Here is a 6024-nt window from a genome sequence, read left to right as displayed (position 1 = left end):
AAGGGAGTTAGTTTTGCTTCTCCCAGATTTCACCATGAAAGCTCACCAAATTCCCTTACCCACCCAGAGATTATGTGCTCTGTGCTAGAAGAACTACGGGATGATTGGCACCAAGTGTGGTCTACACTTCCTCACTCCTAAGGGCTAAACTTGGATGCTATGTATGCAACAAGCCTTGGGATTTTTATATTTTAGTGCAACACATTCCCAGAAACTTCCTGAACAATTCCACCCATGAGTGTTCATAGACTCAGGCTTTCCTTCTTTCTATTTCAAATCCTGACTAAGTAATTAATGCATGATTTGAAAGCTCAATGCAAATACTGAGAAGAGCCATGTAATAGCTGACAAAATCTCATTCTTTTAAACGGCTTATGGATGATCCTCATCATTTCTCTCAAAAACTTTAAATTACAAGCGCTCCTCTAGGCCCTTTTGCTAACCATTTGCCATTTTGCTTCTATTAAGCAGATTTTCAGAAAATTCTACAGATGACACTTGGAAGTAAAGATTTCTGCTGATGGGACCTTGAACATAGGGGCTGCTGGGGCAAAGGTATCAAGTTCGGACCAGAAGACAAACACTACTGGAAAACATCATCAATGCCCATGGTTTTCAACAGGCAAGCTGCTCCATCTGGGATCCAATCTCTGGAAAAGAGAGGGAAATGGCCGATGGAATACTGTCTTCTTGGATTCCGACTCTTCTGAGACTTAATCTCTCATCTCTTTAATTCTGGGGTCATGGGGTCATGCTTCTTTCAGTTTCATCTGTTCTTTATTTTTTTTTTTAAGACTTTATTAGTTGAGAAAGAGAGAGCACAGAGGGAGAGGGAGAAGCAGACTCCCTACCAAGCTGGGAACCCAATGCGGGGCTTGATCCCAGGACCCTGGGATCATGACCTGGGATCATGACCTGGGATCATGACCCTTGATCATGACCTGAGCCGCAGGCCGATGCTTAACTGACTGAGCCACACAGGCACTCTGATCTGGATTTTAATAAACATAAGACATACAAATGATAGAAAAGAGAGGAGGGTATTCCGTGATGGCAGTGGGAGCTCACCTAAGAGCCTGGTGTGTGGTAACACTCTGCAAATATTTTCTGGGTAACCAAAATGATCATGAAACAAGCAATGAAGGAAACCATGTCACCACCACCAAGTTCAGAGTAAGAACAAACAAAAGATGGGGGCCATCATAACCACAATGGTTAATACCTGTTGAGTTAGTAATGGGTGCCATATACTTTTCTAAGCTTCTAAATATGTTATTATCTTATTTATTCCTCAAAACCCTTATGGGGTATTATTTCATCATCCATTTTATAGATCTGGAAACAGAGCTTTGGAAAGGTTGAGTAAATTTCTAAGGCTACTCGGTTGGTGTGTAGTCAGAAGTCAAATCCAAGATCCAATTCCAGTTGACAGGGACAAGAATAATCAGGATAAAGAAACCTGGGGCATCTGAAATTGTAAACCAGAATGTGGGGGATGCCTTCCGTAGGTTCCTACCATTCTAGGTGTTGATAAGAATCAAACAGATGCATAAAATATGGCTCCCTCCCTGCAAAGAACTTGTACACCGCATTTTTTTCAAGCTACGATCCCCCTGTTCTGAAAGTGACCTTCACTGAAGGAGCCACTTCACTGGGGCTTTCTTCATTTCTCAGTTAGATTATAACCTCCTGAAGACGGGATCAGTGGCTACTCTTCCCTTTGAACTTCCTTGCCCTACACAGATCAGTACTCATTCTTCAAATCCTTCTATTACTGAGTTGTCAATAGACCTAAACGTAAAAGATATCCCAAAGGGTAAGAAGCACTGGAAAGCAGAAATTCCCTAACTCATTAGAGCAGGGGTCAAAATTTTGGTGAAGTCAAGAAAAATGACGGAAGTGAATGTATATCTTTGATTTATTCATAGAGTGTAAAAGCAGATTGTCCTGACTGACATATTCCTTAGGCCCTAGTTCTCAGGCAACATTTACCAGTCACAAATCATGAGCCAGTTGGCACAGGGAACAATGAAGGTGTATTTCTCCCCCATTGGGAATGAGGCTTCTCATTTTCTTTTTTTACATCAAGAAAGCAATATATTAGACAGCTTCTGTCTGTAAATATGGTATTCACCAAAGGATTTTACCAAGTGGGGAAGCAGAATATATCATTGTGAGGTGAATGGGAAGTGATGGACATTTTGCAAAGAACACAAAATAAAAAAGAGTTAATGATGCATAAAGATGCATGTTAATGCAGGGGCAGCAGGAATGGAGTAAGAAAATATCAAAATATTCGTCTGGGCACTACAAATTGCTGCTGAGTATAAGGAAAGAGTACCACAGTTCATCTGAAAGCAGAGGTGTCCAAGCAATGTGTCTTGACATCAGAAAGCTGCAGATGTTCCATGAAATGTTGATCCCTTTAGTCTAGAGGTGGCTGGATGGACCGGGAGGGCAGAACACCGGGAGGTGGCCTCTGGCTATGAGAAGCCTACCCAGGGGAGCCACAAAGTGTGGCCTGGGCTGAGAGAGAGCCTGAAATTGTACCCTACAATCCCCAAAGGAGGCAAGCACAATGGTGGTGTTTGCCATGTGCTGAGTAGAACCAAGGAGGACATGGATTTTAGCAGCCAGCTGAGAGTGTGACCCAGCTACAGGCAAGAGACCCCTGGAGAGAAGGCTGGTGTTCCAGGATGCCTGGGATAGGGCATGCAGCCCAGAGAACGGCCAGCCAGGGTAAGGGCACTGGAAGGCAAAGTAGGTTGTCCTGGTGGAGGGAGCTCTAGACCTTACACTTTAATACAGCAAACACTTCTGTGTGTTCCTGGCTGATGTGTCCTTTGAGTGGTGACCAACTTAGCAGCATGGTGACCCCTTTAACCCACAGATTTTGGAAAACCAGAACTTCAACATCTTTGGAAATATTTGATACAGAAGAGAAAGGGTTCAAGTGGATTCAGAATTTATTCTCATTGTCCTAAAAATTTCAACATTATGTTTCTCAGTAAAGAAGAAAGAAGAGCTGAGAAAATGTCAAGATATCATTTCAGTAGCCACAAAAAATACATATATGTGGTTTTACATTTCGATTGCCTTCTTGCACAAACTTTCCCCACGATGATAGTATGTATATTGTATGCTATCATTTTCAAAGTTTTGATCAGGCAATGTGTGTCATAATTTCAAGTATAAACTCACATATAATCAAATTTTGTTCATGGAATCTAGCTGAAATTTCTCCTTGAAAGTTTAAGAAAGATCTTATTTGGAAGTTTTAGAGGCACTCAGTATTTAATATTTTCCTTAATCTTATCTATCTCATCCTTATATCACACAAAGAAATGTAAAGAAATATAAAGAAATGTTCTTACCAAGCCCTTTACAGATAGACCCAATTCACATCCATCATCATTATTGTAGTGTAACTACACTAATATATCACTACTTTCTGGCGGTGTTGACATGGAAAATGTTGGGAAGTAGTCCCCAAAAGCACCTTTTACTACTAAAAATTTTCAACCTTTTTCCCCAGAGCCAAGCCACACAAGTAGGCAGACTGGAGAAATGTCCTGTATGGAGGACCAGTTTGGGCCAAAGCAAAACAGCTAAAGAGTCAGGATATTCCCCAAAATCGCAAGAATACTGGAACAAGGAGAGAGCTTTCTTTCCTTTTAAACTCTCGAAGACATGTAACCTAATTTTGCAGGGCTGGGAAGGAAAGATCGACAGGTGAAAATTCACCCCCACAAAACCAAAACAAACATTTGTGTTTTATTTCTGCCGTCGAATATGTGAAATATGAAAGGTGACGCAAGGCAAACCTGAATGGCATGCCCAGCTAGGCCAGAAAGAATTTATGAGAGAAGCCAGTAATTCTGGCTGCCTCGCCACTGCCGTTATCCACCAGCCTGAACCTTCCTTTCAGATCATCTTCTCAAATTATCCATAGGAGATTTATTCACACACTCAATAAGAAAAATATTTCTAATTATATCCAGCCATTCTTAAGATGAATGAGAATTATGCAGGGGTGCAAGGCTGCCAAGACTTTTTCTGCCAAACAATTCCTTTTGACTTGAGAAAGAACAGGCAGCTGCATTGTTTCCATAGCTATCCATATAAAAGAGCCCTTGGAATGAGGCTGACTCGTCCTGCTTTAAAAAGCTCCAAGGTAAGTGGGAACGGGCAACAGGCTTTCAAGAGGGACACTGACCACGCTGCCCGGCGTCAGCTCCAGCTCCTCGCTCGGGTACAGCTCCTTTAGCTACTGCACGTTTTTACAACAGTGACTTTTGTAGCCTTCTGTTGACAACGGCTAGCAAGCCGCAGATGGGATTTTGTTATGTGTGTATGTGTGTTGGGGGAGGGGGGTGCTTTTGGTTAACTAATACAGTGCTTACCCCCTCTTTTTTTATAGAACTGTCTTGTTTCCAGGCTACGTCTTCTCACTTGCTAACAAGGTAAGTTTTGGACTAAGTAGTCCCTGGAGGAGAAGGTGAGAGGTTCTGAGATGCAGCTGTGTCACTTAGCAAACTTTGAGAAAGTGCTGGTCCCAGGAAATACCTTAATGACTGTACTTCAGGAAAGGTGCTGGAGAGAGAGGGAAGGAGGACTTGCCTTTCAGAACAATGCACTTAGAGTCATTCAGAATGCAATCGTTAACATTAACCATTTCTTGCTTAACAAGGAAATGGCTAATGGAGTACTAGTTTGTCGACAGAATATCATTCTGTAGGGAAAACAGATCTGCAATAAGATTCTCTTGCCAAAAATCTCAACTTCGATAAAAACGTATTCTGCTATTACAATTCATTAAGTAAACATGATATCCAACAAGTAGGCAAGAAGGTACCTAGGAAAAAGCCTCCTTAAGCTGCTTAAAAACCTATAAAAGTTTCCCTTGCCCGGTGTTGACTGTTGCATGAAGTTAAAACGCTGTGAGCCTTTTGTTAGGCACGTAAAGGTATTAATAGGGCCAACTACTACACCCTGCGTTTCTGGAGGGAGACACCGGTGGGTAGCAGATCAAAATGACTTTCAAGTAACTGGATCCTGTGATGATGGAGCGGCATTCTTTGCCAAATCTTTCATTCTACTGATGCCGCTGGCAACCTGCAGATAACAGAATGGAGCAGTCCAAGTCTGCCTTCTCCAGCAGGAAATTTGGAAGGACAAAGGGAGCCCTTCAATGCAGAAGAATTAGGATAATATCATACTGCATGTCGACTAAACATCGATAAAAATAAATTTACAATAAAAATAATAATATGAGGATAATATTTGCTATGGCTTTTATCCTCAGTTAACTTAACCGATTAATTGGATGATAATATGCTAATTATAAGAGATAATAAGCAAAGAAAGTCTGTTAGGCAAACACTGATAAACACACAACCCGAGAAGAGGTAAACAAAATTATCATCCCCAAAACGCCTGACCTTAGGCATTTCTGGCTGAGTATCTAAAGGAGGAAATGAAGTTCTCTTGCAATCTAGGACAAGAAATGGAATTTTCTTCCATTACAATAAATGGCACTTTCCATCGACATGGGAGCCTGCACTATTTGAAACTGCTTTTTCAGTCATCATGTAACTTTGTTCCCAAAGTAGCCGTCCAGGATCTCACAGGCTGTGAATTAAGAAAGGCAGATGCTGTAATCCCTCTTATAGGAGGGAGGCACCATTTTTTCAAAAAGATCAAGGGATCAAGGGTCACCAGCTCCTCAGCAGCACGCGGAGACCACGCCCAGCTCCCAGAGGAGGATGCTAGTCTTGGATGTGGAAAGAAAATAGTGCGTGCCAAGCCTTGAGCACAGGGCTGGTTATAGAGCAACCCTCAATGCGATTGAGGCTTGGGATTAAGTTTGTTTTAGTAATGACAGCATGGTGAACAGGAGGCCTGCCTGGGGGAGATTTCCAGATAGGGCAGTTTCCATGAATTATCCCCACCAATATATGGAGATATACTGATACACATGACAGTCCAGAATCTCTAACGTGAAATGCTTCATCTCCATTAGGA

This window comes from Neovison vison, chromosome 5, assembly GCF_020171115.1.
Source record: "Neovison vison isolate M4711 chromosome 5, ASM_NN_V1, whole genome shotgun sequence".
NCBI classification, from domain to species: Eukaryota; Metazoa; Chordata; class Mammalia; order Carnivora; family Mustelidae; genus Neogale; species Neogale vison.
Note: the sequence above shows the minus strand (reverse complement) of the source record.